Source organism: Stomoxys calcitrans, chromosome 5 (assembly GCF_963082655.1).
Source record: "Stomoxys calcitrans chromosome 5, idStoCalc2.1, whole genome shotgun sequence".
Classification (NCBI taxonomy): domain Eukaryota; kingdom Metazoa; phylum Arthropoda; class Insecta; order Diptera; family Muscidae; genus Stomoxys; species Stomoxys calcitrans.
Genome location: NC_081556.1, coordinates 123201139 through 123225593, shown reverse-complemented (window position 1 = coordinate 123225593; position 24455 = coordinate 123201139). Strand labels below are relative to the sequence as shown.

Sequence of the window (24455 nt, the reverse complement as noted above, 5' to 3'; positions counted from 1 at the left end):
TTCGCGATAATAAATCTCATAGACTTTGATACCAGGCTCTATAAAAACGTTTGAAGAGTGGTTATCAACCGTCACAGCTGTACATACATACCAACACTTGAGATGAAAAATTACTTCTGGTGGCCGTTAGTAGCTTCAAATTCTCATACATGCGCCCGGTTAAATAAACACCATCAGTTTAGGAATTTCCGAATTGCTCAATTCAAAAATTTTTCTCGCTAGAGTACACGATGTTCGAAAATTTTCACCACATTGATGCAAGCGCAACGTTCGAATCTAACTTTGTTTGGTGTCGTCTTTGCTTGAGCTTGTTTTTATACCCACAATCAAAGGTTGAGGGGTATGCTAATCTAAACATTCTAGGACCCCATAAAATATAACTATTCTTGAACGTCATATTAAGTCGATCTGGCCATGTCCGTCCTTCCGTCCCTATGACTGCGGAAATCACGAAAGCGGTCGAACTGTAGTAAATAAATAAATTTTTTCTGAAAGCAGGCTGATATATCCCTAATGACTTAGTTTATTGAATTGTGTCTTTGGAGGAATGCCATCGAATTTATACTAAATTATCGGCCGGCGTCTTTCGATGGTTGCCCAAAATCAATATTTTCTATACACTTACGACTAATACATGCAAATATCTCTTACATCTAAGTCTTTGTACAAAATATGAATCTAGTGCATTTATGAAGTTCATTTCTTTATAAGGTCAATGCCTTTGCATTCTCCCGAAATGTGTATAAGAATTTTAGCAATATCAGCACAAAGAGTTTAGCGGACGTGACAGTGAAAACAGTTCACTGGCAACCATGATGAAGATTTTTCATATTGCTGTTTATGCTTAGCTAGCGTTTGGGCATTCACTCATGTTGGGTGTTGCTTAGTGTAATTTGACGCTCTTTCGATGGTTGCCCAAAATCAATATTTTCTATACACTTACGACTAATACATGCAAACATCTCTTATATCTAAGTTTTTGTACAAAATATGAATCTAGTGCATTTATGAAGTTCATTTCTTTATAAGGTCAATGCCTTTGGATTCTCCCGAAAAGTTCATAAGAATTGTGGCAATATCAGCATAAAGAGTTTAGCGGCCCTGATAGTAAAAAGAGTTCACTGATGAAGAATTTTCATATTGCTGTTTACGCTTAGCTAGCGTTTGGGCATTAACTCATGTTGGGTGTTGCTTAGTGTAATTTAACACTCTTTCGATGGTTGCCCAAAATCAATATTTTCTATACACTTACGACTAATACATGCAAAAATCTCTTACATCTAAGTCTTTGTACAAAATATGAATCTAGTGCATTTATGAAGTTCATTTCTTTATAAGGTCAATGCCTTTGCATTCTCCCGAAAAGTGCATAACAATTGTAGCAATATCAGCACAAAGAGTTTAGCGGCCCTGACAGTGAAAAGAGTTCACTGGCCACGATGAAGAATTTTCATATTGCTGTTTATGCTTAGCTAGAGTTTGGGCATTCACTCATGTTGGGTGTTGCTTAGTGGAATTTGACACTCTTTCGATGGTTGCCCAAAATCAATATTTTTTATACACTTACGACTAATACATGCAAATATCTCTTACATCTAAGTCCTTGTAAAAAATAGGAATCTAATGCATTTATGAAGTTAATTTCTTTATAAGGTCAATGCCTTTGCATTCTCCCGAAAAGTTCATTAGAATTGTGGCAATATCAGCATAAAGAGTTTAGCGGCCCTGATAGTGAAAAGAGTTCACTGATGAAGAATGTTCATATTTCTGTTTATGCTTAGCTAGCGTTTGGGCATACACTCATGTTGGATGTTGCTTAGTGGAATTTGACACTCTTTCGATGGTTGTCCAAAATCAATATTTCCTATACACTTACGACTAATACATGCAAATATCTCTTACATCTAAGTATTTGTACAAAATATGAATCTGGTGCATTTATGAAGTTCATTTCTTTATAAGGTCAATGCCTTTAGTGGACCTAAGACCCTAAATCGGAAGATTGGTCCATATGACTGGATCATATCCTGTTTAAATTTCAGCTGATTTCAGGGATTTCTGGTTTTAAATTAGGTTTTTATGTGCTTGTGGTGTCAGAGATTATAAAATGAGCGCAGAAGATCGAGGTGTTTGGAACGGTATTCTACGTTCGGCTAGTGAAACAAATGTTCTGTCATAGCCAATTAAAGTAAAAGTAGGTTTATGTGCTTAATTCGGTCGATTGGTCTATATGGCAGCTATATCTAAATATGGTCTGACGTGGATCATACTCGAGGCAGCTATCAAGTGGCTTAGTGCAACGTACAGTTTTAAATTTAAACTAAATCGCGCGACACAGGCGGCTATTATGGGATTAAAAGTGGACCGATCTCGACAATATGGGATACAAATGAAAGTTATTCAAGAGTAGAGTACGAAATTCATAATAAAAGTTGGGTCCATACCTGGGGGCCGCCCCAGCCTCAAAACCCCTAAAATAGGTTTATTTGACGATCATGACAATATGGGACTCAAATGAAAGGCATTCGAGAATAAATTACGAATATGGTGAGGAAGTAGGAATAGGCTTTATAATTTATTGATAACGGAAGGGGGCGGCCTCTCCACCGTTACCCCAAAAGCACCACCCAAAATCAAAAGTGGACCGATAAGTACAATATGGGTATCAAATGAAAAGTATGCAGGAGTAGATAACGAATCTGGCATACAAATTCATGTCGAAGTATATGGGGTCACCTTACCCCCACAAAAACGCCCACGGACATAGCCAATCACGGACATATGGGACTAGGTTTGTTTGTTCCATATAGACTGAAAAACGGCAGAATTGATTTTCTCGAAATATTCGCATATTGTGTAGGTTGGTCTGGAAGGAAACATAAGCTATATAATTTTTTGTGAATCGAAAGGGGAACGGACCCTCCCCCTATGCCAAAAACACAACCCAAAATCAAAAGTGGAACGATCGGGACAATATAGGTATCAAATGAAAGGTATTGGAGAGTAAAATACGAATATGGTATTTAAATTTGAGTCTAAGTACCCATCGGAGCGTCGCTACCCCAAAACTCCCCCAAACAGATATATTGGACGTTCATTTAAATATAGAGCTCAAATGAAAGGTATTCGGGAGTAGATTTCGAATCTGGTATACAAATCAGATCGAAGTGTAGGGGGTCATGCCACCCCTCAAAGACGCCATTAAAACCATTATGACTATATGATACTTGGCTGAAATTATTTATCAAGCCATGTCCGTCCGTCCATCTGTCTGTTGAAATCACGCTACAGCCTTTAAGAATAGAGATATTGAGCTGTAGCTTTGCACAGGTTAATTTTTTGTCCATAGGCAGTTTAAGTTTGAAGATGGGCTAAATCGGCCTATGTCTTTATATAGCCTCCTTTATATGGACCGATCTGCTCAATTAAGGTCTTAGGCCCATAAAAGCCACATTTATTATTTGATTATGCTGAAATTTGAGACAGTGATTTGTGGTAGGCCACTCGACACTCCTCTTTAATTGGTCCCACATCGGCCCAGATTTATATATAGCTCCTATTTAGAGCGATCTCTCGATTAAAGGTCTTGGGCTTATAAAACTCGCTTTTATTGTTCGATTTCAATGAAATTTGGGACACTGAGTTGTGTCAATTTGGCCCAGACGGGTTCAGATTTGGTTATAGTTGTCATATAGTTCGAACTCTCGATTTAAGGTCTTGGGCCCATTAAAGAAGCATTTTTTGTCCGACTTCACTGAAATTTGAGATACTGAGTTGTGTTAGACCCTTCGACATCTTTTCTTCAATTTGGCCCTGATGTGGATCCAGATTTGGATATAGTGTCCATATAGTCCGATCTCTCGACTTAAGGACCTGGGCCCATAAAAGGAGCATTTTTTGTCCGATTTATGAGAGTGTTATGCTCTCGATATCCTGCCTGAAGATGGCCCAGATCAGTCCAGATTTGAATATAGCTGCCATATTGACCGATCTCTTGATTTAAGGTCTTAGCCGCATAAAAGGCGCATTAATTATCCGATTTCGCTGAAATTTGACACATTGACTTATGTTAGGCATTTCGACATACGTATCCTACATGGGTCAGATCGGTCTATATATCGATATAGCTGGCAAAACGACCAATATTGAACCAAAATTTAACAGTGACTTGTGCACATTTATTACCCGATTTCGCTGAAATTCGGCATACTATGTTTTATAAGGCCAACCGATATCCAAAGCAAAAATGGCCCAGATCGAAACATATTTGAATATAGCTGTCGCCATATAGAACGATCTGCCGATTTTGGGTCTTAGACCTATAGCAGGCGCAGAGAATATTCCATTTACAGAAAACGCAAAATACCTGGGTGTTTTGGTGGACCGGAAATTGAACTTCAAATCCAACATTTTGGAAGGGGCCAGAAAGGCAACTCTTGCCCTATACTCCTGCAAGATACCCATTGGCAAAAGTTGGGAGTTTAGACCGAGTGTCATGTATTGGGTTTATAATGCAGTTGTCAGACCTATTATGCTATATGGTGTTGTGGTCTGGTGGACGGCGCTTCAAAAGTCCTCCCACTGTTCAGTAATCAACCGGATCCAACGGATGGCTTGTTTGTGCATCACAGCCGCACTGAGAACGATACCATCTGATGCACTGAATTTAATGATACGTCTAATGCCTCTGGACATTGTGGCTAGTCAAATTGCTGCGACCACTGCCATGAGGCTAAGGGAGCTTTCTCTTTGGTCATGTGGCGGCCACGGACACTGTGTTATCCTTGATACAATATCCGATTCCTGATACAAGCGATTGGAACAACAATATCCCTGGTAATGGAAATTACATAGACTTCTAACGGATGGTTCCACACTAGACGACCAGGTGGGCTTTGTGGTGTTTTCTTAAGATCTAGAACTGGTCAATTCGAAAAGGTTACCCGACCACTGCAGAGTGCATCAAGCGGAGATCCTTGCAATTAAGGAAGTGGTGGAATGGTCTAAGATATAATGTCATTACGACGATTGGCATCACCCTCGACTGTCGCAGATCTCTCAACGAGATGGCTGAACAGTTCAAAATTCACCAGTTCTGGGTGTCGGGGCAAAGAGATATCCCAGGGAATTGTAGTGCGGATGAGCTTGCTAGACTATGAACTACCCTACATAACCCAGGGATAGTGGAATCTGTAGGTATGCTTTTAGGGACATGTAAGCGAAGTTTTCAGGACCAGGCCCGAAGGACAACGAATGATAGATACTCACAAAGAGGGGGCTGTGACCATTCCAAAACTTGAAGAGGTCTACCGCTTTGCTGTTATTGGCTAGATGTCTCAGTCGTTGTGTCCGTCATGACAGGTCACTGTCTAATCGGAAAACGTGCTAACAGACTGAAGGTTGCCAGCAACGACTTTTGCAGAAGCTGTGAGGACATCCAAGAAGAAGAAACTATAGAACACCTTCTGTGTGTGTCCCGCACTAGCAGTCAGAAGGAGTTCCATTTTAGGTTATCATTCTTTTGAGAACCTGTCTGATTTTGCGGATGTGAACATACGCAAGTTATTGGGCTTTTTAAAGCGATCTGGATGGTTCAACGGTAGGAACTAGAAGACATCTTCCTTCTGAAAAATGAGAACAGTGCGTTTTATTAGGCCCGTCGATATACGAATCAAAAATGGTCCAGATCGGAACATATTTGGATAAAGCTGTCATATAAAGGGTGATTTTTTTGAGGTTAGGATTTTCATGCATTAGTATTTGACAGATCACGTGGGATTTCAGACATGGTGTCAAAGAGAAAGATGCTCAGTATGCTTTGACATTTCATCATAAATAGACTAACGAGCAACGCTTGCAAATCATTGAATTTTATTACCAAAATCAGTGTTCGGTTCGAAATGTGTTCATTCACCGTAACGTTGCGTCCAACAGCATATTTGAAAAAATACGGTCCAATGATTCCACCAGCGTACAAACCACACCAAACAGTGCATTTTTCGGGATGCATGGGCAGTTCTTGAACGGCTTCTGGTTGCTCTTCACTCCAAATGCGGCAATTTTGCTTATTTACGTAGCCATTCAACCAGAAATGAGCCTCATCGCTGAACAAAATTTGTCAAAATTTGAACACATTTCGAACCGAACACTGATTTTGGTAATAAAATTCAATGATTTGCAAGCGTTGCTCGTTAGTAAGTCTATTCATGATGAAATGTCAAAGCATACTGAGCATCTTTCTCTTTGACACCATGTCTGAAATCCCACGTGATCTGTCAAATACTAATGCATGAAAATCCTAACCTCAAAAAAATCACCCTTTAGATCGATCTGCATATTTTTGAGTCTTAGGCTTATAACAGGCGCATTTATTGCAAGACTTTGCTGAAATTTGTATCAAGACTCCCATATTTGGATATAACTGCTATATAGACCGAACTGCCTGTTAAGGGTCTTAAGTCTATAACATGCACATTTATCACCCGATTTCGCTTGAATTTGGCGTAGTGAGTTTTATTAGGCCCATCGATATCCAAAGCAAAAATGGCCTAGATCGGAACATATTTAAATATAGCTGCCATAAAGACCGATCTGCCGATTTTGGGTCTTAGGCCTATAAGAGGAGCATTTATGTCCCCACTTCTCTGAAATTTGGAACAGTGACCCATATCAAAGCTCCCAACATATGTCTCTATGTGGTTGAGATCGGGCTATATTTAGATGTGGCTGCTATAAAGACCGATCTTCAGCTTTAGGGTCTAAAGACTAGAAAATGTGCATTTCTTCTTGATTTTTCTGAAATTTAAAACAGTGATTTGCACGAGGGGTCTCGACATCTGACCCGAATGTGGTGTATATCGGACCATATTTGGATATATCTGCCATAGAGACCAAACTGCCGATTAAGGGTCTTAAGCCGCATTTATAACCCGATTTCGCTGAAATTCGGCATAGTGAGTTTAATTAGGCCCGCCTATGTCCAAAGCAAAAATGGTCCAGAACATGGTCCGGAACATATTTGGATATAGCTGCCATATAGACCGATCGCCCGATTTGGAGTCTTAGGCTTATAACAGGCCATTTACTACTCGACTTGGCTGAAATTTGAAACAGTGAGTTGTATTAAAACTCCCAACATCTGTCCCAAATATGGTCCAGACCGGCTATATTTGAATGGCTGCCATAAAGACCAATTTTCAGTTTTAGGGCCTATAGACCATAAAAGGCGCATTTATTCTCCGATTTAGCTGAAATTTGGAGCTGTGAGCTGCTTTAAGACTTCCGACATCCAACTAACATGCACCAAATTAAGATATCCGAATTAGAGCTTAATCGCTTGAACGGCGCACTTCTTACCCGATTTCGATGAAATTTCGAAATATCTCTTTATAGAGCTTCTCGGCACCTGAACCACATATGATTAAGATCGGACTATATTTGGATATTAATATGGATTAAATAGTGCTATAACACATTTTGATAATAAATATGTTAATGGTGGTGGGTATCAAATGGATAATGCGTTTTTACCTGTTTTGAACCACAATGGCAACTCTCTCCTCAACAAATCCTTTCCATAGTTTTCTACCAGCACTAAACATTCTACATACAAGTACTATGTATTGTATGTGTGTGTGTGTGGTGAATGTTTGACTGTGAATGGATAGAAAGTGTGGTGGGGTTTTTAGTGTGTTGCCTGATTTTCTACACTACACAGTCAGTCAGTGTGTCATGGTGTCTTTGTGTCACATTTAACAGCAGCAACAGCAAACTAACACACACAAACGCAGCATGGCAGTCAGCCTCCACACAATTGTGGTGCTGGTTAAATGAATTTTTCTCGCTCTCTCTCTCTCTCTCTCCTTCTCTCTGGTTTTAAATGAGTGAGTAGCAGCCACGAACTGAGGAAGAGAGAGAGAGAGAGAGAGCAAAACTATATCCACAGAGAGCTTAATAATAACGAAGACAGGCAGACTTTTTCACAGCACACATTATGGCTTTAGGTGCGTTTCACTGTTGATTTGGTTATTCACAAAGTATTCTTTCTCGCAAACGGTTCACTTTTGCTATTCGCTGTGCGTGAGTGCCGTTGACTAACAAACGTGGGGGTATGCAAGCAAGCTTATATGTATTTATATAGGTGTGTGTGTGTGTGTATGTAAGTGTGGCTTTATGCCTATGGCTATGAGTATAATTTTCCGAGTTTAAGAAGCCCTGATAACTGATACCTCTATGGGAAAAAGTGAAAGCATGTGAATTTCTTCCTGTTTTTTTTCCAATATGTGTAAGTTTGTTGGTGTGCTTGTGTTTTGGTGCTCTGGCATGCTGAATTGTTGAATGGTTGGATGGCTGTATTTCGGTTTGTGTGTTTATTTTTTGAGACATTCTTGCATAGCTCCTTTTTGGGTGCTGTCACCATGCTGTTTTTACTGCAACTGCATGCATTCGTGTTTTTTTGTGGGGAGTGGATCTCCTTTTTCTAACCAAAATTCCTGCTGTTCCCCTAAAAAAGAAGTGAAAACACCCTGGGGTGCATACCCATTTAAAAAAAAAAGTTTTAGTTTTGTGCATTATATATGGGAGTGTGTTTGTGTGAGTCTTTGAGTGTTCAAAGTTCCGCATTTCTTGGTGTTTGGGGATTTTAGTTTTTGTTTTGGGAGCAACAGCAACGCATGTTCTTAAATGTTAACTCTCTGGCCTTTTAAGCAAGTCCAGGCTGCAAAGTGCGTGTATCAAGCTATTAAAACTATCAGCAGTACGATGGCAGCAACAAAATGTGAAGCATATTTTTAGGCTCAAAAGAAAAATGGACCGTTATAAATGTTTGTAAAGGACAATTAAGAGAAAGTTTGTTGTTCAACCACAAAAAATGAAGCCTATTTTTAGGCTTACAAAAAATTATCCTTAAAAAAATAATTTTGTAATTAAAAAAAATTTAAATTGAGTTATTCCAATGAGAAAAAATATAATAAAAATTATTTTCCTTTTTTTTTTTCTTACAGATATATAAAAAACAATATCTTCATGAAAGCCGTAATCATAATCATAAAAATAAAAAATAATTATTCATAATTAACAACAAAAAACCAAGAAAAAAAAAGTGTAAAAATTCCTTGTAACAATAGCAAAACAAAATTACCTATAATAAAAAAGCAAGTTCTTAAGATATATAAAAACGACAAAAGATAATTGTTAATTTAAATCCCCCTTAAAAGCTAGAAGAAAAAAAAACAAAACATTAAAAAAAGCATATAAAACCTAGAAAAAGAAAGAAAAATTAGCAAACCAAGTCCCTCTTATGCTGAAGAAAAACAAATTAAACGCGACAAATGAATATAAATGATAATGTTGGTCATAAAAAGTCCTTAAAATCCTTATGGTAATGACAAATTTAGCGAAAGCAGCAGCAACACAGCACACACAAAACGGACCGAGCGCAGGCATAGAGCCACGTACATAGTTGAAAAAAAAAAAAACAAAAACAAAAATAAAACAGAACAGAAGGCAACGTTCGCAACGAAATATGGCTCATTTGCTCGGCCAAGAATATAACCTAACAACAACAATAACTAAAACACAACTACTACTACTACTACCATGTCGGCAACAATAACAACAGTTCGTGTTAATGTTTTAATTAGAAATACTAACTAAAAGAACGACTCAGCAGCAAATAACAGCTACAACAACCATAACAAAAACAACTACCACACAAAAAAGTAATCAGAAATTACAACAAACATAATTTCGTAAGAAAACTTTTACTCTTATCCGGTGCTGGTTCAAAGGGAATTAGCCATTTTAGCATATTTAGAGAGTGTTGGCAAAGAAAAATCAAAGGCAAAGTGAAAAAAACTAAAACCAAAGAAAACGAAAAATTTATCTACAAATCTCAGCATACTCTCTTCGAAAAAAAAGAAAACAAAAAAAATACCAATAATAAAAAAAATTGCTCTAAAACTTAAAAAAAAAATATTTAAATAAGGCCTCATCCCTTAATATCTTCATAATCATCATTCGCACCAAGTTAATTAAGACCAGTGTAATATTAACTGAAACGAAACGAACAACAACAACAAAACTAAACAAAAACTTTAACAAGTGTGTGTAAAGAAAAAACCCCCCCCCCCCAAAAAATTCCAGCAATTTCGTTTCTTAAGTATTTTGAAAACCTTACAACGGAAAATCCAAACCACAAAAGCAAAGAAACTCAATCAACCTAATGTGACATCATGTCCTGCCGTCTGTCCCCCTAGAAGGTAAGTGAAAGTTTTTAACTTGGCCGCCTTCGTTACCAAAAACATTTTAAATTAGATATTCAAAGACGCTGATGCTGACGATGTTAGTGTTGGCTGGTTGAAGTCAATTTTCTTGGAAAACTTTGTCTGGGCCAACAACAACTATGTCAGTCAACGCTCGACGACATGCATATTTAAGTAGTCCACATCATAAACTTGTAGATTAACATCTCGGGAAACTTGAAATGTATAGAGAATTGCTCAAACTAAATAGAAACAGAACTAGAAAAAGTTTTGGTTTTGTACATGAAAATGAGTTGTTGTCGAGAAACAGTAACAAATGAAATAGAAACTGCATATGAGCACAACAAGTATAGGGTGACCCCTCTAATGGGTGTCTAAAATATCAAGGGTCACATTATGAAATACGTGATCACTAGACAATCCCATGCTTTAGGGGAGAATTCAAATTTTCCACAGAAACTTACTATTGATGTAGGTGATTGGTGATTGCAAATGGCCCATATCGGTTCAGATTTATATATAGCTCCCACACAAACCGATCTCCCGATTTGACTTCTTGAGCCTTTGGAAGCCACAACTTTTGTCCCATTTGGCTGAAAATTTGCATGGGATGTTCTGTTATGACTTCCAACAGCTGTGCCGAGTACCGCCTAAATTGGTCTATAACCTGGTATAGCTCCCATATAAACCGATCTCCCGATTTGACTTCTTGAGCCCTTGCAAGTAGCAATTTTTTCTCGATTTGGCTGCAATTTTCCCTTGTCTCTTTAGCTAAAGCAGTTTCCAATTCTATCCGCCTTCCATAACACTTTCGGGCAAGTGTTGTACTCGTATGAGTTTATTGGGCCGCAACATAAAACATGGCAAAAACCAAGTAAAAATGATGTCCGTGAAGATAAATTTGAATATAACTTAGCCAAGACACAAACCTGACATTTTAACAGAGCCATGTTAAGTGATTAACAGAGCACTGTTAACTAATTTTGTTTTGTATTTTAAATAAAAAAAAAACATTTTTCGCATTTTCTCACGTAATATTTTCTAAAATCACTTGCTAAATGATAAATGATCTAAATAATGAATATATGGAATTTCATCAAAATCGGACAAGGGAATCGAGGTTCAGGTGTTAATGGGCTAATTGTCTATGTGTACTTTAATTAACACATTTCTGCTAAAAAAGGTGAAAATTTAAGTTTCTAGGGACCGTAGAAGATGTATAAGGGCATCAGTTTTTATGAGAGGTATTTCAAGTTATTGACTAATTTGTCCCGTACTTTCAAATCCAAGATGATTTGACAATGCTCGTCCGTCCATGTGTCTGTCTGCTCGTTTGTCGCTCTGTCTATTAAAATCACGCTACAGTCTTTGAAAATAGAGATTTTGAGCTGAAACTTGGCATAGATTGTTTTTATTGTCCATAGGCAAATTAAGTTCTAAGATGGGTAGACTGATATCCCGATTTCAGTTCTTGGGCATATAAACGACGCATCTGTTAACCAATTTCACTGCAATTTGGCAGAGTGAGCTGTGTTAGGCTCTTCATCACCCTTGTTAAGTATGCCCTGGATCGTTCTAAATATATTTGATGTAGCTGCCCGATTTAAGGTCTTAGGCCCTTAAAAGGCGCGTTTATTAAGAGATTTCACTTCAATTTGGCATAAAGCTGTCATATAAATCCATCTCCCCGAACTTCCGATTTAAGGTTTTAGGCCCACAAAAAGTTTGGTTTATTACCCGATTTCACTGAATTTTGGTAAAATGAGTTGTATTAGACCTTCTCATCCTGCAGGTGGTGTATATTGTACTATATTTTGATATACAGCGGTCAAAAAAAGTATTCATCATTAGCAAAATTGATAATAAATTCACTTATTTTGGGTAATTGAAGAAAATTTAAAGTAAACAAATAATGCAGTTTTATGCAATAGTTTATTTTTCGTAATATGTTTTAAAATAAATTCAAAAAATAAATTTAATTAGCGCAAAAAATGCAATTTTATATAATAACACCAAAAACAGAACAAAAAAAGTATTCATCATTGATGTGCTATCATCAAAGTCAAATTCAAATATTATTTGGGAATCCCCCTTTTCTGTTTTATTTAGTAAAGGAGGCTTTGCCCTTGACAGCAAATATTTAATTTCATTGAAAATATAGTTTTTGTCAAAATGGTTTCTGATGAGGTAAAAGTTTTGATAATAAAACACCACAGGAATGGTTTAACTCAAAAAACTATCAGTGAAATATTAAATAGACCACGATCTACTATACAATCCATCATCAGAAAGTGGACAGAAACGAAAACTGTTGACAATAAACCAAGATCTGGTCGACCAAAAGCACTTTCAGTTGGAGATGTGCGTTGGCTAGTGCGGCAAGTTCAGAAAACTCCGAAGACAAATGCGACCATTCTTCGTAAAAACACTATGGAATATTTAGGGAAGGAAGTTACTACACAAACAATTCGAAATACACTCAAAAGGCATAGTTACAGAGGAAGAACTGCACGTAAGAAGCCCTTTATAAATAAAATAAACCGAGTGAAAAGGCTAAACTTCGCAAAAATGTATGTAAAACAGCCCGAATCATTTTGGAAAACAGTCATTTTTGCAGACGAGAGCAAGTTTAATCTTTTTGGGTGCGATGGAAAGGTCATAGTGTACAGAAAACCAAATACAGATCTTGAAGAACGAAACACAGTTGCTACTGTAAAACATGGTGGAGGTGGTTTAATGGTTTGGGGGTGTATGGCGGCTTCAGGAGCGGGAAATCTTGAAATTATTAATGGAGTAATGGATCATAAGTATTACATTGACATTTTAAAGAGGAATTTAAAAGATAGTGCTGTAAAACTTGGGCTTGGTAATAACTTTCAATATTATCAAGATAATGACCCCAAACATTCTGCTTTAAATACCAAGATGTGGATGCTGTATAACTGCCCCAAAGTCATTAAAACTCCTCCTCAAAGTCCCGACTTGAACCCAATTGAACATCTTTGGGAACATCTCGAACGCAAATTGAGAACGCGCAATTTTTCGAGCAAGAGTCAAATGCAACAGGTGATAATGGAGGAATGGACTAATATAGACCAAAATATAACCGCTAAATTAGTCCAATCGATGTCAAACCGTTTAAAAGAAGTTATAAGACGCGGTGGTCGAATAACAAAGTATTAATTTTTTTAAATTATGTTATTTATTTTTTTGTTTTTTTGCAATGATGAATACTTTTTTTGTTTAATTTTCTGTGTTCAGCTGTAAAATGGCCCTTTTTGTTCCAATAAATACTATTTTTTTCTTTAAAAACAATGAAATTGTGTACATATATATCACACAAGCACTACTGCATCATTAGTTTAATATGTTTTTATTCCAATTGTCTTTTGTAGACTTATTAAAAAAAAAAACATTGAATGATGAATACTTTTTTTGACCGCTGTAGCTACCATATCTCGCCAACATTCTGTTTTATGCTCTAGGACAGTGAATTGTGTTAGACCCCTCGACGTGCCTAGCAAGTTTGATACATATCGTATCATATTCCGTTAAGGAACAGGGGCAAACTTCTCATATATAAATAAGTGCTGTCCAATTCAAGTTTCAGCTCAATGACAAAGGACCTCCTTTTTATAGCCTAGTCCGAACGGTGTGCCCCAGTTGGATACTTCTTTGGTGAGAAGTTTTTACATGGCATAGTACCTCAGAAATTTACTTAAGCGACCATATTTGAAAAATTTTTAAAATTTGATTAGAAAAAAGATTGAATCAATTAATTTTTTAATAGAAAATTAACAAATTTTCAATCAACAATGTGATTGAAAAAATTTCAGATTCCAAAAAAAAAAAATTAATTGAATCAATTAATTTTTTAATTGAAAATGAAAAAAAATCCTATCACGACTGTAATTGAAATAAAAATTCATATTCAATAAAAAAAATGATTGAATCAATTCATTTTTCAATTGCAAACAATTTTATTTTCAATTAAATATTTAATTGAAATTTTTTTGGTGATTTTTTTTTTTTTAATTGCTTTATTTTTTAATTTTGCTGTTTTTCAATTCAAGCTCAGGGTCTTTTTGTTTTTTGTACCCCAAACCAGCACTGTGGTACAGGGTATTATAACTTTGTGCATTTGTTTGCAACGCTTAGAAGGAGAAGAGCTAGACCCATTGATAGGTATACCGATCGGCTTAGAACTACTTCCTGATTCGATTTAGCTATGTCCGTCTGTCCGTCCATGTATACTTGTGATCAAGTTACAGGTCGCATTTATTGGCCGATTGTCATTACATTTGACAATCTATTGATTTTGAGCAAAATCGGTTCAGATTTATATAAAGCTCCCAAAGATATATTTCATCCGATATGGGCTTTTAATGCTGTAGAAGCAACAATTTTGGTCCGATCTTTACAAAATTTTGCAAGACGTGCTTTATTTGAAGTCTTCACATGTGTGCAAAATTTCATAAAAATCCGTTTAGATTTAGATATAGCTCCCATATATATCTTTCATCCGATATGGCCTTTTTTCGGCTGTAAAGACGTCAATTTTAGTTCAATCGTTACAAAATTTGTCATGAAGTGTGTTATTCAATGGTCAAATATGTGTGCAAAATTTCATATAAATCGGTAGAGATTTAGATATAGCTCCCATATATATCTTTTATCCGATATGGAGTTTTAAGGCTGTAGCAGGCACAATTTTGTTCCGATCTTTACAAAATTTGGCATGAGGTGTTTTCGGTCTAGATTTAGATATAGCTCCAATATGTATATTTCATCCTATATGGACTTTTAAGGCAGTAAAATCCACAATTTGGCTCACATCTCTATCCGATGTAGCCTTTTAAAGATGTGGAAATCCAAAACTTTTGTCCTATTGTAGGAAAATCTTACCAGGTTCTCAATTGGTATTCCAATTGGTATCCAAATTAAAATCTGACTAGATTTCGAGATAAGTTCTACATATAAAAATTACAACGTACACTAGGTGGTGTAGCGTAGCGTTCCTTACTGGTTTCTATTAAAAATTATTAAAGTTATTAAAAAAATACCACAGTTTATTATATTTTCTTAAAAGTTTAAACCCATTTGCAATTTTTATACAAAAATATGTGTCAAAACTGAAAAAAAATTTTTTCCTCCACTATCCGGGTAAATCGATTCTCCATCCAGGTTAATCGAGGTCCAACTGTATATGGGAAATATGTCTAAATATGAAGCGATTTTTACCTAAATTGATACCGTTTGTTTTTGAGTTAAAAAAGTGATAAAAGCGAATTTTCGTGATGATTGTATAACAAATGTGATCTTCACCTTACTTACTTTAATTGGTTATGACAGAATATTTGTTCCACTAGCCGAACCTATGGGTTGCCCAAAAAGTAATTGCGGATTTTTCATATAGTCAGCGTTGACAAATTTTTTAACAGCTTGTGACTCTGTAATTGCATTCTTTCTTCTGTCAGTTATCAGCTGTTACTTTTAGCTTGCTTTAGATTAAAGTTCATTCTAAGTTTTATTAAAAATGCATTTACTTTCTTTTAAAAAATCCGCAATTACTTTTTGGGCAACCCAATAGACTAGCGTTCCAAGCGCCTCGATCTTCTGCGCTCATTCTAAAATATGTGACACCAAGTTTTGAGGTGTCTCCCACAACTTGATCTTTCCATCAGGCTATTGGTCTTCCCGGTTTGCGTGTACCACCGTGTTTGCCTTCAAAAGACTTCTTTGCTGGAGACTCTTCATCCATTTTGAGAACATGACCTAGCCAACGCAGCCGTTGTATTTTGATACGTGTGACTATGCTATCGTCGTCATACAGCTAGTGGTTCATACGATGCCTATATTCTCCATTAACGCAAACTGGTCGGTATATTTTACGAAGAATCTTTCTCCAAGTATTGCCTCATCTGCTTTCACAAGTACCCATGCTTCAGAACCATATAACAACACGGGTAGTAGCAGTGTCCTGTATAGTGTAATCTTCGTCTGTCGAGAGGTGGCCTTGTTTCTAAACCGCCTACTTAATCCAAAGTAGCATCTGTTTGCCAGTATTATACTACGCTTAATCTCAAAACTGGTGTCATTCGTTTCGGTTACGGCGGTGCCGAGGTAGATGAAGTTACTGACTGTCTCAAAGTTGTGGTTCCCAACTTTCTCCATTTTCTTTATGTAATCGGTGGTACAAGGCGTTGGGAGTTGAAACCATCCATTTTGTTTTAACTCCATTTTCTGCCAGTCCCATTTTCACTGACTCTCTTGCGATTCTTTCAAAGGTTGCAGTTACTGCTTCCGGTGACCGACCTATGATATCGATGTTGTCAGCATAGGCGAGTAGCATGTGTTCTCTTGTGATTAGTGTGCCATATCTATTCACTTCTGCATCTCCTATAATCTTCTCCAAGAGGATATTAAAATGGTCACACGATAGGCTGTCTCCTTTTCTGAAACCTCGTTTGGTATTGAATGGTTCGGAGAGATTCTTTCCTATTCTTAGTGAGGAACGCATATCAGCAAGTGTCATCCAGCAGAGTCTTATTAATTTTGCAGGGATACCAAACTCAGACATGACTTGACATACCTTTGAACGTAAAGGAGTATCGAAGGGGGCTTTGTAGTCAACAAAGAGTTGGTAGATGTGGATTTGTCCTTCTCGGGTCTTTTCCAGGATTTGGCGCAGTGTGAATATCTGGTCTAGGGTGAATTTACCAGGTCTAAAGCCACATTGATAGGGCCCAATTATCTCATTGACTTTACGTTTTAATCTTTCACATAGTACGCTCAAGAGTATCTTGTATGCAATGGGGAGGAGACTTATTCCTCTGTAGTTGGCACATTCCGTCTTGTCTCCATTCTTGTGTACGGGACATATTTAGTATGCTGAGGTTCCAATTATAGGGTATGCATTCTTCTAGCCAAATTGCGCAAATAAGCTGATGCATACGCCTTATCAGAGTGACGCCTCTGGTCTTAAATAGTTCGGAGGGTAACCCATCGGCTCCTGCTGCCTTGTTGTTCTTTAGTCAGGTCACTGCTACTTGAACCTCATTCTGTCTCGGAGGTAAACATTCTATACCATCATCAGGGATTGGTTTTGCGGCATTTGGGTAAAATGTTCTTCCCATATCCTCAGCATGTTATCTGTGTCAGTTACCAGATTTCCTTCTTTGTCTCTGCAGGAGGATGTGCCTGCACCAAAGCCATCAGTTTGATGTTTAATTCTTTGGTAGAATTTTCTGACTTCATTCTGACTCCTGTACATCTCAATTAGCTCACACTCACGTCTTTCCATTTGCTTTTTCTTTCTGCGGAATAGACGTTTCTCCTCTCTCATTTGCTCCCGATACCTCTCCTTCATCTGGCGCATTGCTACTGATTGCAGGTTTGCTCTATATACCGTATTCTTGGCTTCAGTAGCATCTCGACACTCTTGGCCATACCATGGGTTTCTTGGGAGAGGCTTCCGTTACCCAAGTACGGATATCGCGGCATTTTCCATGGAGTGGGCAATAGTTTGCCACTGCGCCATTATATCATCGGAACAAGGAGTACTTTCATTAAGCAATTGGGTCAGTCGAGTGGAGTATGCCGCTGCCATTTGTTGTGTTTGCAGCTTTTCAATGTCCAGCTTCCGTGCAGTGTCAGATTGTACTTTCCTCTCCATGTTCAAACTGGTGCGAACCTTTGCTGCAACGAGGTAATGATCCGAATTTATATTCACTCCACGGATCGATCGTACACGCTGGATGAATGCCTTCCATCTATCACAACGTGATCAATTTGGTTCCTCGTGTTTCGATCGAGTACCAGCCATGTGGCTTTGTGAATATTTTTATGTTGAAATCTGGTGCTACTAACTACCATATTTTTTGCCGCGGCGAAGTCTATCAGCCTCAACCCATTACTGGACGTTATCTCGTGTAGGCTAAACTTTCCGACTGTTGGACCAAAAATGTCTTCCTTCCCTATTTTCGCATTAAAATCTCCCAGAACGGAGGCCACCGTAGCGCAGAGGTTAGCATGTCCCCCTATGACGCTGAACGCGTTCGAATCCTGACGCTGAACGGGTTCGAATCCTGGCGAGACCATTAGAAAAAATTTTCAGCGGTGGTTTTCCCCTCCTAATGCTGGCAACATTTGTGAGGTACTATGTCATGTAAAACTTCTCTCCAAAGAGGTGTCGCACTGCGGCACGCCGTTCGGACTCGGCTATAAAAAGGAGGCCCCTTATCATTGAGCTTAAACTTGAATCGGACTGCACTCATTGATATGTGAGAAGTTGGCCCCTGTTCGTTAGTGGAATGTTCATGGGCAAAATTTGCAAAAATTTGCAATCTCCCAGAACGATTTTAATATCATGGGCGGAGCAGCGGCCATATTCTTTCCCTAGGCGCTCTTAGAAAATAGCATTGGTCTGCTCGTCTTTGTCTTCCATCGGGGCATGGGCACCAATAAGACTAATGTTGAAGAATTTGGATTTTATGCTGATTGTGGCTAGCCTCTCATCCACCGGAGTAAAGCTGGAGACAAGGTGTTTCAGTCTCCGACTAACCACAAATCCGCAGCCAAATTCATGTCTCTTGTTATGGCAGCCATAGAATAGTTCGTTACCGTTTGGTGTTGGAGTGAAGCCATTCCCAGTCCATGGCACTTCCTGTAAGGCGGTAATATCTGCCTTGTAGTTCTCTAATACATCCGCCAGCGCGTATACTGCACCTTCTCTATAAAGAGTGCGGACATTCAAGGTGCAGATCCGCATATCATGGTCCTTTTTTCGTTTGCATGGGTCGTCAACGTTGGGGAGGGGGGAGGGGGGAGGGGGGGTCCGTTTTTACTATTCCTTTGTTGCTCATAGTAGTTGTGATAGTTTTCGGGGGGCGGGTTACTGGCCCAGCGCCCCAACCGCATGGGTTTTGTGGGATTTAACATATATCCCTCGTTGTGGCTAGCCGCTTGCTTCAAGATCCGACGCTCCCCTTCAACCGCTCCTAACCACAGACGCTGATGTTGGTCATTGGTTATTTAAAGGCGCCAATAACTCGCCTTTTCATCTCGAGCATCATTGGCACTCAGTATTTAATTAAGAGCCAGTGCCACCTGACTCCTCACCGAGACTCTCCTCTAGAAAATCACAGTCACAGAAGGATTTTGAGAATTTTTCGATTTCGAGCCACAGTGGGGTGGACCCTCAACCCCCTCAGCGGTTTGCCAATGGGCCGCCATATGATGAGCACAAGAAGTGCTGTTTTCAAGAGATTGGATTAGTCAAGTGGAATGTCTGTGCCCATCTGTTGGCCTTGCAGCTTTTCAATCCAAATCCAATCGAACATTTCTGGTACGTGGACGGTTGGTCTTGTCCAGATTTACTATTGAATGAGATTTTTTAAAATTTTGGATTTCTTTAATTTTTAAGAGAATGCCGTCTACTTCTACCAGGGGCTACAGAAATTTCCTTCAAATACCTTACATTTCCCGTTAGCTCTTTTGTATTTCATAGAAATACAGAATTTTAAATCAGATTTAAGTTTCCTTTCAAACAATTTGCCCTTAACTTTTAATTTTGATTTTTTTTTTTTTATTTTATAAATGAGAATACATGTCACAATTGTGAAAACTCCTACAAACTTTAGTTATGTCCTTAGGCCAATGATAACGAAACCAAGTGACTACAATTCCCTTTCCCCCATAGCAACTGTTGTATAAAAATTCATTTTCGTGCAAAATATCAACAATATCCCATGGAGAAAGTTGACATGGAAATTTATTCCTCCTAATATTTCATCACATACCTCCAATGCCACCAATGGGCGGCGTTTAATGAGCAAAGGTGGCCTTTAAATTTGATTGCCAAATTGAATGACCAAATATGCAAATGTATGCAAATGAAATGAACATAAATGAATAAAACAGGAGGCAAATACCTCAAAAGAGCAGTCCTAGTAGTAGTCGTAGTAGTGGTAGTTATTTTACTTATCACACAATAAAACTAAATAAGAAAACAATTAATTGATTGATAGCCCCATTGGCCTTACCTGACATGTAACTTCGGCTGCTGCTACTGCTACTGCTACTGACCTGTACAGGCCAAAGTCCTTTGTGGGAAGCTAAAGCAAAATGTCAATTCTTCCACCTTCAGTGTGTAGCCAAAGATTTGCACTGCATTTGGTCATCAATATTTCATGAAATTAACTCTCGCCTTCATGCTTAAAGGCTCAATCACACCCACACCCATTACCTACACACCAAGGCTATTTGTTCTCATAAGTGTAGCCTATTCCAAACGCTTGTGTGTATGAAAGTTTGAATAAATTATGCCACAATGAATTTATCGTTGGTTATTCTAGCCCTTGGCAATAATTCATTACAAAACTGAATTTTTGCCATTGATTGCCAGTGTCGTTGTCGGTAGTCTACCCACGAACAATGCCAAAAATGGTTGTATATTGACACTAACCTCACAAACCCCAGTCCAAGCGTACACCATAATGGTGTTGCCATGAGAAAGAGTACAAATTTGAAGGGGTTGCCTTAAACCTGGCAAAATTATTGCATGCAATTTTTTCAAAACAAGACAAAATGTCAAAGAAATTATCTCTAAGGACAAAAATTTCCGTTAAATTTTCGCTTAAGGCAAAACATTCAATGAATTTTTCTCTAAAGACAAAATTTCCAGGAAATTTTTTCTAAAGACAAAATTGTCACAAATTTTCTCTTTTTTTGATATACTAAGGGGGGGCGGACCCTCCCCCATACCTCAATTTTCAAAAACGCCAGCTCTCGGAGATGCGTGCACCGCAACGAAATTTTGTATAACATCTAATGGTATTCCAAAAACACAAAATTGATATAACATTTTTGGGTCAAATAATCTGGGGGGACGCCCCATCCCAAAACCCACTCGGGCGGACATGTGCTCCGATTGGGACAATATGGGTATCAAAAGAAAGGTATTTAAGAGTAGAGTACGATCTTGATATACAAATTTCGCCCAAAGTGTACAGGGGGTTCCTCCACCCCAAAAAACCCCCCAACAGGACTCTTTTACCGCTTTGGGCATGGGTATCAAATGAAAGGAAATTAAAAGTAAAGTACAAAGCTACTATAAAAATTTTTAGCTTGTTGTATAAGGAGCGTCCCCAACCCCTCCGCACGGATATGTGTATTGATTGGGACAATATGGGATTCAAACGAAAGGTATTTTAGAATAGAATACAATGTTCGCCCCAAGTGTACGGGGGAGGTCCTCCAACCCCCAAATAACCCCCTAAGAGAACTCTTTCACCGCTTTGGGCAATATGGGTATCAAATGAAAGGTATTTAAAAGTAGAGAGAATCTGACATTAAAATTTTATTCCTTGGTGTCTGAGAGGCCTCCCCACCCCCAACCAAGAGAATGAAGTAGATCTAACATCCAAACTTTAATGGGCGCACCCTCCCTTTACCCTATTTTCAAAAATTACAGATCTCGGAGATGAGTAGGGCGATTTATGCGGAATTTGGATGGCTTATAATAACTCAAAAACAGAAATTTGGGGAATCTAGGGGGGTCGCGCCATCTCCAAAACCCTCCCATACCGGATAGATGTACCGACCACTGTAATATAAGGCTCAAATTAAAGATATTTGGGAGTAAAGCACGAAAATGATATCCACATTGGTGCGAAATATTTGAAAGGCCATACCAGCACCCCAAAACATGCCTTATTTCCTGCCAGTGTCAGTATAGGGCTCAGATAAAATAAGAGAGTGAAAGAAGGCGCAGCGGAGCGGGCCCTGTCCATCTAGTTTTCTCTAAAGACAAAACTTCTATGAAATGTAACCGATATGGAAGTATTTCCATGAAAGTTTCTTAAAAGTGAAATTTAGACAAGTAAAAGTATGCTAAGTTGGTGCGGGCCGAATCTTAATTACCTACCATGAATCGCATTTGTACAGTATTTTTGCCTGGTCTCTGCTTTTAGGTAAACAAAACATGCAATTGAAGCTATATCAGCTTATGACCATAGTAGATGCCATTTTGCAAAATTTCAATCCAATCGGATTAGAATTACGCCCCCTAGCGGCTCAGCAGCTATATCCTTTATATCTTTAGCCACTAGAGGGCGCAATTATTATCCGATTAAGCTGAAATTTTGCATGAGGTGTTTTATTATGACTTCGAGCAACTGTTCTAAGAGTAGTTCAAATCGGTCTATAACCTGATATAGCTGCCATATAACCCGATCTTGGGTCTTGACTTCTTTAGCCACTAGAGGGCGCAATTATTATCCGATTAAGCTGAAATTTTGCATGAGGTACCAATTTGATCCCCCGTATTTCGACGTGTTCACCTCCTTGGTTAGGAGCGGAGCACTACCTAAAACTCCTTCCGATCTATGGGTCACGGCACCCAGTTAAAAACGCAACTTCATGCCGAGCTTATGCTCTACCCGCGATTTGGGTACAAACCACAGCCACCACGTTGCTCCCTACTGGGGCCTCACCATTGTCAGGCTGGAACCATAGTTCCAGGGGCTCCTGACACCCTTTGTACCAGATTAAAGTCTCCGGTCAGACTTCGTAGCCTTAAAAGACCAGACTACCAGTTGAACCCCAAACAGTTCCGGACTGGTCACCTGTGTGAAAAGAATCGCCCTAAGCCGACTCCAAGCCAGCATACAAAAGTATGCATCAAACATACAACAGGACGATATATACAAACACAAATAGGACACGGCAGCCCTCACGGGCTACGCCACACATATCTGCATCAACATGGGACTCACAATCAACGCGGCCACCCTCACGAATGACCGAATACAACCACAACATGAACCAACAATGGGCAAACGCCGCTGCATCAACATGGGCAAAGCAGGTGCCAGGCCATGTCATACGCAACACCTAATCACACTGTCGCGCCAGTACAGCAACACCTCGTTATGGATAACTAGCGTGTATTCATCCCTCCACTAGGTCTTGTCCGCCTCCTAAGAAATACTTGCCGGGAAAAGGTGGCCAGCCTTGCAACAGTCGTCTCGTCTTCAAGGGCCCTACTGAAATCCCACACCGCCTCGCTAATCCCTCTAATGTCTCCATAGTATGGGCATTCCGTCAGTACATGCCTCCAGCCCTCAGGTCTCCCACAGTCGCACAAATCAGTGGCGGACAAATTCCTCTGATGCAAAAATGCATTAAAAGAACCATGTCCCGTCAGTATAAAGCCCAGACTTAGGCCGAAGCCAAAGTCCGGGCGGTCTCGTACGAACGTCGCGTCACGAATATATTCGTAAGTCACCCGAACATTGTCACTGTTCGTCCATCTAGTTCTCCACCTATCATTCGGCCCGGCCGAACTTAGCACGCTTTTACTTGCATTGCCTAGTTTGGCTGAAATTTGGTACGTAGAGTGAAATTATGCCCTTCAACTAGGTTCGCTGTGTGTATATTTTTAGCAGAACCCATGGTGGTGAGTTCCCAAGATTCAACCCGGCCGTGCTAAGCTAGTTTTTAGTTGTTTTATGAAGGTTCAAATCCGTCTATAACCTTAAATAGCTCATAGATCTCCCGATTATTATTCTATTGGGTTGCCCAAAAAGTAATTGCGGATTTTTCATATAGTTGGCGTTGACAAATTTTTTCACAGCTTGTGACTCTGTAATTTCATTCTTTCTTCTGTCAGTTATCATGCATTTACTTTCTTTTAAAAAATCCGCAATTACTTTTTGGGCAACCCAATATAATGTCTAGAAGCTTCAATTCGTAACATTTAAAAAACCTGGCAACACTGTCAAGAGGAAATATCTGTATCCTGCCTCTTCCCTTTCACAGTTTCTATGTGGGTGTTTGTATTAAATGATTGAATCGTCAAAACAACTCCCGGCAAAAAAAGCAAATGGGAATTTTTTTTTATTACCAAAGAATAACAAAAAACTGTGGCACTTGTTTTCATATCCTTTGGCTGTGAGCATTGGCTGTAAGTGTATGTGCATGTGTTGGTAGGTGGTAAAAAAAGTGTCAATCAAAATCTGAAAAGAAAGTCACTTGACAATATCGCCATGGCATCGTTGTAAGCAGAGTCACCAGCAGCCAGCCATCCAGCCAGCCTGCTGAACTTATACATGTCTGTCCTTCCATCAATCCATCCATACGTTCAATGTCATAATGGAATGAAAATCTCTCAAAAAACAAAAAGAAAAACGA

The 24455-nt window shown here is 38.7% G+C and overlaps 1 long non-coding RNA gene across 1 annotated transcript; it reads left to right on the top strand.

The window, feature by feature from the left end:
• The first annotated feature begins 8027 nt into the window (after positions 1 to 8027).
• On the top strand, positions 8028 to 9236 carry LOC106085982 (uncharacterized). Its single transcript, XR_009398319.1, has 2 exons — positions 8028 to 8108; positions 9003 to 9236. It is a non-coding gene; the product is annotated as an uncharacterized LOC106085982 (long non-coding RNA).
• Positions 9237 to 24455: the final 15219 nt, after the last annotated feature.